Source organism: Mus musculus, chromosome 7, assembly GCF_000001635.26.
Source record: "Mus musculus strain C57BL/6J chromosome 7, GRCm38.p6 C57BL/6J".
Classification (NCBI taxonomy): domain Eukaryota; kingdom Metazoa; phylum Chordata; class Mammalia; order Rodentia; family Muridae; genus Mus; species Mus musculus.
Genome location: NC_000073.6, coordinates 116,482,610 through 116,493,492, shown reverse-complemented (window position 1 = coordinate 116,493,492; position 10,883 = coordinate 116,482,610). Strand labels below are relative to the sequence as shown.

The 10,883-nt window shown below is 43.6% G+C and overlaps 1 pseudogene; it reads left to right on the top strand.

The window, feature by feature from the left end:
- Nucleotides 1-1,085: 1,085 nt before the first annotated feature.
- Gm32676 lies at nt 1,086-1,422 on the top strand (annotated as a pseudogene).
- Nucleotides 1,423-10,883: the final 9,461 nt, after the last annotated feature.

Sequence of the window (10,883 nt, the reverse complement as noted above, 5' to 3'; positions counted from 1 at the left end):
CCTCCTCCTCCTTCTTCTTCCTCTCTCTCTCTCTCTCTCTCTCTCTCTCTCTCTCTCTGAGTCACTACACTTTAGCCACATGGGTTTGTCTGTTCTTTGAAAACCTTCCCACCTAAGGCCTTTGCCCAAGCTCTGCCCCTTTCAGAAGAGTGAGTGACTGGTTTTTCTCAGCCACTAGGACTCAAGTGCTGCCAGCCCCCAGCAGCCAACCCAACGTTGCCTCGATCACTCATGTATATGCAAGACATATTTTTCTCTCTCTTTTTTGAAATGCATGGTCTCTCTATTTCTCTGTAGCTGTCCTAAAGCTGGCTGTGCAGACCCGGCTGGCCTCAAATTCACAGAGATTCACCTGCCTCTGTTTTCCTGGTGCTGGGATTAAAGGTGAGTGCCACTATGCCTGGGTCCTTAATATTTTTCTCACTAATATAAAAGGTTCTTGAAGGTATATAAGATATGTGGGTTATCACACAGATCACAATCAACACATATCTGTTAAACATATAGATTGATAGAAAAAAATTATCTCAAATATTAGTACTTTTTTCATAATGTTTTGGCAAAGAAACTTTCACTTTTGCTTTTTTTTTTTTTTTAATTCCTTGAGAAAGAGAATGTGCCTTTAATCTCAGTACTTGGGAGGCAGAGGCAGGCAGATCTCCGAGTTCAAGGACAGCCTGGTTGGTCTACAGAGTGAATTCCAAGACAGCCAGGGCTACACAGAGGAACGCTGTCTTGAAAAAAAACTGAAAAGAAAAAGGAAAATTCAACTTCTCCCCTTTGCTATTATGCAGATTAGCATGTAGGAGATATATATTCATAGCAATAAATCATATCTAGATCTATTTACAGTAGACATAATCTCAAGAGGTCTTTAAAAATCGTACTATCCCTGCAGAAAATTTTCCTAGCAAGGAACAGTGATCCTGCCCCCCAAGTAGCAATCTTACTAAACCTGCTTCCCTAAAAACAACAGCACCGTGTGCTGGGCTGTGCTAGGCAGCCAGCCTTTCCAGCCAGATTGATGGGGTCTTCGGGCAATGGCAGCTAAAGGCACAGAGTTCCAACAGCAGTGGTGGTGGTGACTCCTGTCAGGGCAAGCAGAGTGCTTCCTCCACTATAACAGAGCATTTGTTAAACGCAGTGCAGTTGAAACTGCGATTGATGGTGGCATTATGCCTCTAGAAGAATGTCTAGGAAAACTATTGCAAGCATCAGTAGTAGCTGTGGGATCAGGATCTACGAAGGGTGAGGAGATTCAGCCATTTAGTGTGACAGTCAGAGACAAAGTCCTCCTCCCAGCATATGGAGACAGCAAAGTAGCTGTAGATGACAAGGGCTATTTCTCGTTTAGAGCCAGTGGCATCCTTGGGAAGCTCCTCCCACTCAAGCATTGATGTCTTTCATTTTGTGAATCATCTCCACGCCTCCCTTTTATGGTAAACGGATGATGTCTAAGCTAATAGCATCTTTTTTCTAGAAAGTATAGTTGCTCTGCATTGTTAAAACATTTCTAAATGAAACTATGTAAATTTAAAAACATATGCCCATAATAAATGGGCCTGTATTTCCAGCTGCTTGGAAGGCTAAGGAAGAGGAAATGAAAATACAAGATCTGCTTTGGGCACAGAATGATTTCAAGACTGACCCGGGCAACTGAGTGACACTGTGTCTCAAAAAAAAAAAAATTATTTGGGCTGTTGAGATGTCTCAGCAGGTAAGAGCACTGGCTTCTCTTCCAGAGGTCCTGAGGTCAATTCTCAGCAACCACATGGTGGCTCACAACCATCTGTAATGGGATCTAATGCCCTCTTCTGGTGTGTCTGAAGACAGCTACAGTATACTTAAAGAAAGAAAGAAAATTTGAAAAAAATTATTTTAAGCCTATGGATATAGTTTAGTGGAAGAGTGTTTAGTATGTGCCCTCCCTAGTAAAACAAGAGAGAGAGAGAGAGAGAGAGAGAGAGAGAGAGAGAGAGAGAGAGAACTCAAAATAGAATTCTGAAGCATATTGCATTTACTTTCTCATTTTATGACAAAAATACCTGGTACATGACTCAGGGAAGGAAGGAAGGCTTTATTTCAGCTCCCAGTTTAAGCAGGGATCCGGCCCCTCTTGGTGGGGCAGGCATGGCAGCAGGAGCATGAGGTGGCTAGTCACACTGCATCTATAGCCAAGAAGCAGAGAGAGAACAGGAAGAGGAGCCAGCCTATAAAACCTCAAGGCTCAACCCCAGTGACTCACTTCATCTAACCAGACGCCACCTCCTAAAGGCTCCACAACTTTCTGACAGTGCCACCATCTGGGGATCAAGTGTTCAAACACACGAGCCTGCGTGGGAGCATTTCACATTTAAATACACACACACACACACACACACACACACACACACACACACACACATTTTTTATTTATACATATCCTATCAGTTACAAGGACTGTAACAGTTTAGAATAAATTTTAATCATGCAGTTAAAAAAATTATCCAATAAATCTTTTATGTTACAGTCATAATTTTTGTTTATGCCAAGGGAAGACCTTAGTGAGAATATACTAATCAGCTACTAAACCTTAATCCTAATCCTAGGATCTTCATTAAAGTTAAAAAAATATGACTGTCCTCTCCCCTTAGGAATGGATGATACATCTAGTGAGCTGTGTCGTCAGAGAATGCCTGTAATTCTGCACTAGGCTAAAAGCTAGGGATTGAGGAAGCGGTACAGTTGGTAGAGTAATTCATGAGTAGATGAAGCCCTGAGTTTGATCCTTAGCCCTGAATAAGCCAGGCATGCTGGCATGCTCCTGAGATCTCAGCAATGAGGAAGCAGAGGCAGGAAGATGAGAGATTCAGAGCCAGCTGGGTTGCATGAAATCTTAACTCAACCTGAAGCCAGGCATGGTGGCTCATGCCTATAACCCAAGGAATGAGGACTCTGAGGAGGACTCACTCCCAGAAGGGTAGTATAGTCCAGACTTAAAACCATGTTGGCTCACACACAGGATTTTGACTTTTCTTTCTCCTAATTAGTTATCATATTTGGGATTTCTGGAATAAAAGCTAGAATTTCTGGGTTCTCTTGAAATGCTGGAGTCCTGACAGCCTACATGCCTCAGGGCATCAGTTACCTGGAACCAAGAATGTCCATCTTTGCCACAACAGGTTCTCCTGGTTTACCACAATCTACCTGTAGCCAACATCTATCTAGTGATAACAGGTGAGTTAGTGTTTGGAAATAAATGGCAGGAGAGGAAAGAAACCCATTACAAAAGAAGGGGAACCTAGATTATAGGCAACCTTCCCTAGAGCTGAGCCTGCAGCTCTAATCACATCTTTCCTCCATTGTGTTGAAAGAGCACATGCCACCCCCAAATGCATTGCTTTGCCACATTGGCCATCTTGAATTAAAAGCACTTAAAAATCCCAGTACTAGAGCTTGAAGAGGTGGCTCAGTGATTAAGAGTACTTGTTCTTGCAGAACACCGGGGTTTTGTTCCCAGCATCCACATGGTGGCTCATAACCATATATACTAAATACAACTTGGTTAGTACATATAATGTAACCTGTATGCATATGATTTCAGAACTGATCACTTGGTATTGGATAACCAGTTGTTGGGGAGGGTCTTCCCTGGGAGGGACTATTTCTCCCTCTCTTGGTATTCCTTAGTTACCTGTAGTTCTTTGTTTAGGGTCAGGGCCCCTTGAAATGTTCCCCTGCCAGTCATCATGTCTATTGGTGTCATCTTTTTCCGGGTCTTATTTAGGCAGCCATGTTGTTGAAACTCTAAGAAGTTCATAATCAATGACTGGAAGAGCACTCTGCACACACATACTTAGGAAAACAACCCCCATCCTACTCTTCACTTAGATGGATTGAATCAAGAAACACCAGAGCACCTATGAGTCATACCTTGGAGTGTGCATGTGAGAACTTCCAATGACAACTGTGGAGGAAAAGCCCACCCTGAATGCAGGTGGCATTATCCTATGGGTTGGCATAACAATAACAGTAATAATAGAACAATAAGGGGAAAAGGGAAAAGGCAGCCAGGTGACAAAAGACTATAATCCCAGCCCTTGGGAGGCAGAAGCAAGATCAATGCAGGTTCTAAGCCAATTCTGTTCTACAGAGTGAGTTCTAAGCTGGTCAGAGCTAAACAGTAACACCCTGTTCTATCTCGACTCCCAAAAATAGAGAGACCCAGCTAAGAGCTGGTGATATAGTTCATTAGTAGAAAGTTTGTCTCACAGGCAGGTGACCCTGGGTTCAATCCTCAGGATCACAAAAACAAAAAGAATAAACTCCTACCTATTCATCACAGCACAGAGGAGGCCTGGGAAGAGGCTCTGTCAGTGAAGGGCTTATCTCGCAAACACTGGAACCTGAGTTACATCCCAGAACCATTGTGTGTCTGTGGCGGCAGGGAGCCGGGCATGATGGTGCAAGCTTCTAATCCCACTGCTTAGGAGGCAGAGACAGGCAGATTCCTCAGGTTCATGAGCTAACCCACCTAGCCTACCTCCTATGTTCCAGCCCAGAGAGTGCTTCTCTCTCTCAAAAAAAGAAAGAAAGAAAGAAAGAAAGAAAGAAAGAAAGAAAGAAAGAAAGAAAGAAAGGAAGGAAGGAAGGAAGGAAGGAAGGAAGGAAGGAAGGAAGGAAAGAAAGAAAGAGGCTATCACCTAAGGAATAGCACCTATCTTAGTTATGGGTTTACTGCTGTGAACAGTAAACACCATGACCAAGGCAACTCTTATAAAGACAAGATTTAATTAGGGCTGGCTTATAGTTTCAGAAGTTTGGTCCATTAGCATCATGTTGAAAAGCATGGCTCTGGAGAAGGAGCTGAGAGTTCTACACCTTGTTCCAAAGGCAAATAGGAGAAGAGTGGCTCCCATGGGGCTAGGAGGAGAGTCTAAAAGCCCACCCCCACAGTGAAACACTTCCTCCAACAAGGCCACACCTCCCACTAGTGCCACTCCTTGGGTCAAGCATATTCAAACCACCACAGCACCCAAGGTTCTCTACTGACCTCTGCACACACTGACACACACACATGAATGGGAGTGGGCACAAAATATAGATTACTTCTAACCACACCACATTCTTTTAAACTAAGGAACAATTCTTTTGAGCTGGGTATGTTGGTGTACACCTACAAGCCCAGATTTGGGAGGTAGAGACAGGAGGATCAAGTTCAAGGCCAGCCTGGGCCACATGTTGCCTAAAACGAATTCACCGTGTAGCTCAGACTAGCTTCAACCTTATCTCCATAATCTTTCTGCCTCTGCCTTCCAAATGCTGGGATCACATGCACATGTTGCCATGTTGACCTGAGAAACCACTCTTCCATCATGCTTCTACTGAACTCTGAAGGTGTTTTCATTATACCTTCATTGTACTTACAGTACTTTTATTAATTTATTAATCTCCTTTTGTAGAGTTAGAGATTACAAGTTAAAGGCAATACTTTTGGTCTTCTAGGTAAATATTTGTTGAAATAGGTCATAGGCAGTATAGAAACCTACTGGGACATAGGTGATGGGATGGTGTCAGTATAGGACATACCATTATGCAATTTAAAAATTGCTTAAGCAGATGAAGCAAAATATGTCATGAGAAAAAATCCTGTGGTTATTTGATGACACCATTCTGGAAGTGTTGACTTTACTTAGGCTTCATGGATGATTCGAGCTATTAGGAAGTCCTCCCATGTCCAAGTCTCAGCATCTACTGCAACATCTGGAGGTAGCAGGGTGACACTAAGTGGTTGACAGATAGACTAATGAGTCTGAGAGTAGGCCAGCACATTATAGGACTGGACCATGCTGAGTCATGCTTTAGCTCTGATCTGGGTTAGTCTGGAGGACTTTAATTCTGTGCTGATCTGCACTAGGGAGTGTTAAGTTGTACATAGGGCTTGTCACTCAGTGGAGGTCAGGCTGTGTTGTCAGTATACATGCATGCCACTTCACACTGAGAATGTTCTGCTGGGTTTTGTGTGGGGTCATCAGCTGGTGCCTGAACCAATACTGACATGTTCTAAAGCAATGTGCTTAGAATGACCTTCGTAAGTCTGATCTTTAATATGGGTTCCAGTTTAGGCTGTGGATTGGTTTGACTTTTTGCTTGGCTCTGGAATTAGTCCTTAGCTGAGATCATGAACTAAGTCAAAATCACAGCATATGGCCAGAACTCAAGGATAAAAGCCTCTCACACATTTTCTACAGCCAAGATTGGACTTGAACCTCCCAGTCCTCCTGCCTCCACTTGTTAAGTGCTGGGATTATAGGTACATGTCATTATGCCCAGCTCTTGAGCAAGGTCTTTTGACAGACTAGCAGACACACACACACACACACACACACACACACACACACAAACCACGTAGTTTTAAAGATTTCCTTTTATTTATGTGTATGCCTCTCTGTCTCTGTTTCTCTCTCTCTCTCTCTCTCTCTCTCTCTCTCTCTCTCTGTGTGTGTGTGTGTGTGTGTGTGTGTGTGTGTGTCCCCATGGAAACTAGAAGAAGGTGTTAGGTCCCTGGAGCTGGAGTTAACAGGTCGTTGTGAGCGTCCTAATGTAGGTACTCAGGATGTTTTTAATTGATAGGCCATTTCTTCAGATGCCCCTGCATTAGTCAGGGTTCTCTAAAGTCACAGAACTTGTGGTTAGTCTCTATGTTTTAAGGGAATTTGTTATGATACTTAAAGTATATAGTCCAACTCCCCAACAATGGTCAGCTGTGAATACGAAGTCCAAAGATCTCGTAGTTGTTCAGTCCCACAAGGCTAGTAGATTCCAACAGATGTGCTGGCAAGTAAATTCAAGCAGACGAAGAAGAGTGAATCTTCCTTCTTCCAACGTCCTTATGTAGGTCCCCAGTAGAAGGTGTGGCCCAGATTAAAGGTGTGTACCACCATGCCTGGTTCTGGAACTTGTTTTGTCCTAGGCAAACCTTGAATTCAGAGATCTCTTTGCCTTAGCCTAAGATTCATAGCCACTATGCCTCAAGTTCTCCATGCCAAGATTCATGTCAGAAACTTGTATCTCCTAGCCTCAAGATCTGGATTACAGGTGAGCCTTACAATTCTGGATTGTAGTTCAATCTAAATATAGTCAAGTTGGCAACCAGGAATAGCCATTATGCCCCCACCACCACCACCACCAAATTTAAAGCTTGATGTGGAAAATAAATAAATAAAACAATTAAGTTTTTTTTTTCAGACTAGAAATTTGTTAGCTCTAAGTTTTTTTAAAACTTTGTTTTGTTTATTTTTATTATTGTGGGGAAGGCACACATGTGCCACGTGAAGTCTCTCCTTTCACCTCGGGTTTTGGGGATTGAACTCAAGTCATCAGGTACTAACAGCAAGCACCACCATACCTGCTGAGCCATTGCACTGCCCACTAGTTCACTCATTTGAGAAAGGGTCTCAGACAGCTCTGCCTAGATTTAACTCTCTAAGTAGTGGAAGATGGCCCTGGATTCCTTATCCAGCTGAATCCAGTTCCCAGGACTGGGATGACAGGCCTGTACAAGCAGGCTGGGCCTTGTAGCAGCATTTGGCACTGTTGGGTGGGTTCTTTTTGGTTCTCCAACCTCCTGGGCTTCTCTCTCTGTGTCTCTGTCTCTGTCTCTGTCTCTCTCTCTCTCTCTCTCTGCTTTGGTTTAGTTTTTCAACATAGGATTTCTCTATATAGCCTATCCTGTCACCCTGACCTTTCCTCCTGTTTCTTTTCCCACCTCTGTCTATCACAGAGATTCTTCTGTGCTTTGGGGTTGAGCAGACATATTTATTGGCAATGTCCCTCCCTCTCGGTATCTGCACTCTTTCCAGAGTTCTCCACTCCCTTTTAGCAAGGAGAGAGGTAATGAAGGAGAAACAGAGCTTCACACAACCTCTGAGTCCATAGCTTTGAGACCTGCCTGGAAGGATGCTCAGGGCCACGGCATGGGGTACATTGGAAGAAAAGCCAATAAGAAACCTGCTGGTATCACACAGCCCCTAGAAATCCAATAACTAAGCTGTGGAAGGCAGTAGATGCCTGTAATCCTAGCAATGCAGGAGGCAAGAGGATCAGTAGGCCACCCTCTGCTTCATAGGGAGTTTGAGGTCAGTCTGAGTTACACAGATAAGAGAAAGAGAGAGAGAGGGAGAGGGAGAGGGAGAGGGAGAGGGAGAGGGAGAGAGAGAGAGAGAGAGAGAGAGAGAAGGAAACAAGATAACTGAGATCTCTGACAAGTGAGCAATCATTCAACCAGAGGAACCTCTATATTACTGACCCCCAAATTTCAAAGCTATCCCTAGAGTCAGAAAAGGCAGAAGATACCATGAATGACTTTTGCAAACTTAGTCCCATAAGTTCTAAAGTTCAACAGTGTCTGTCTGATTTGACCTTTTCCCTGTGTTAGTAAGGAAATCCATAGTGAATTCAAGATTGTGTGAAGAGAGGCAGTGCACCGAGGTGATATCCTCCTGAGGCAGAGTCTGAGGCCAGCATGGATTATGTAGCAAGCACCAGGCTAGCCAGGGATACACAGCAAGACTGTCTCACAAACAACAGGCAGCATGCTGCGGGTAGAGCACTTACCTGGTGTGTGTGAAGCCAAGCTCAATCCCCAGCCCCATTAAAAACAAGAAAGGCAGCAGGTAGAACACAGACCTAGGTTCCTGGCATTCTTCCTGTCTTTGGAAGGAAGGACAAAGTCCCATGTGTGTGGCTAGGAAAGGCTGAGCAGCCTTGAGAGTTCCCAAAGTGGAGACTGAACAAACTCTCCTGAGATGCCATTCCTATACCTTTGTCTCCTTCACTCTGCCAGCCTACTCCCCTGTCTCAGTCTTGCTCTATGAGGTAGGCACATGGGAGAAGGCATGAGGTGTGGAACCCTGTCTTGCTGATCACACAGATGAGCCAGGAACAGCTTCTGCCCTCAGGCCACACACCTACCACAAAGGTACTGTGTGGCCTCGACACCACTCATTTACACTGAGTGCGGGCACTTGGTCCACTTTCATGTGGTTTTGCAGCCTCATTAGAAAGAAGCCTCTGACCACAATAAGCTAGCTAGGACTTAGATCAAGCCACCCAGAAAAATGACTGTTTCCTTAAAGGAAGTTAATCTTTGCCCAAGATCTCATGTGGGTTTCTCCTGGTTTGTTTTCAGATTTGGAGTAGGGAAATTACCTCCGAAAAGAATGCGAACCTGCACGACACAAGGGAAAGTGTCTCCAGCTAAAAGCCAGGCATCTCAGCACTTCACCCACAGGCTGCTGCTCTGACACCAGGCGTGGGTGGTTGGTTGCTTCGTGTCTCTGGGTCTTGACTCATTTTCTGACAATCACAATCAAAAGCAGCTTTTCGTGGCAGCAACGGAACATCAAGGCTGGACACCAGGAGGCCCAATCCCTGCTTTTGTAGAAGAGGAAACTGAAATAACTAAAGATAAAGTCAGGCATCCAGTGGAGACTGAAGTGGACATAAGTGGATGCATGATTGAGAATTAAGCCGGTTCCAAGCCCTGGCGTGCCTGGGAGAGCACCTTGCCTAATACACACTGTTCTTCCTTTATTTGGACAGTCCCCTTTGAAGAAGATGAAGATTTGACTTGTGGGATTACAAGCTTGTATCTGAAGTTGCTGATTATCATAACTAAATCCGCACAGCTTTTAAGTGTTGTTTATTTATGGGAAACAAAACAAGTAAAACTTTTTAAAAGAAGAAAAATAGCTAATTTTATAATTCAGCAAGATACTTAGCATCAAGCAGGAAAAGGGATATTAAATTGATTTGTTTTTAACTTAAGAATTATAACAGAGCCAGGTGTGCTGGTACGTGCCTGGGATTCCAGAAATCAGAGGTAAAAGGATCAGGAGTTCAAAGGTCAAAAAACACAGAGAGTTTGAGGTCTGCCCTGAGCTATGAAGACCCAGTCTCGAAGAAGAAGAAGAAGAAGAAGAAGAAGAAGAAGAAGAAGAAGAAGAAGAAGAAGAAGAAGAAGAAGAAGAAGAAGAAGAAGAAGAAGAAGAAGGGGGGGGAAGGGGAAGGAAAAGGGGAAGGGGAGGGGGTGAGGGGGAGGGGGAGAGGGAGAGGGGGAGGGGGGGAAAGGGCTAGAGAGATAACTCAGCAATTACGAGCACATACTGCTCTTGCAGAGGACATGAGTTGGCTCCAGCACCCATGTTGGGCAGCTTCCAACCACCTGTAACTCCAAAGGGATCCAAAGGAATCTCTACTAATGTGCACATACCCACCACATACATCCACACATAATTTAAAATCTGAAAAAAAAAATGTTATAACATGATTTCCCTTATGAGGAAACATGTAAGTATATAAGTGCAGATCTTTAAGATTTGAAGGTTTCCTGAATAATTTATTAAGAATAACACTATTTGTCTAATGATTATAGATGAATTTTAATTTCATCTGTGGTTAAATTTCATATAATGCATTTTACTTTATTTCTCTCATTCTTCAGATAAGTTTTCAAAAAAGGTTTTGTTTTTTTTTTTTTTAGAAATGAGATCCTCTCTAAAACACAGGGGCTAAGGCCCAGTTTAGTGGAGAACTGTGTGTTTATCATATCCAAGGTCTCCTGACTTCACTCCTCAAACTAACTTAAAACAAGAAAGAGAAAGTGCTATATTGCTGGGCCCTTACTTCTAGTGGTCAAAGGCTTATAAAACCTGGTGTAGTGGTGGATACCTGTGATCCCGGTATCTGAGAGACAGAGATAGGAAGGTTCCCCCTCTGTAAGCTCCAGCCTGGAACAGCTTACATAGTGAGTTCCAGGCCAGCTACCACAGCAAGGCTCTGTCTCAAAACAAGGATGATAAGAAGTTCCTAACGCAAATGTAGCTTTCCATCTGATAGGTGTA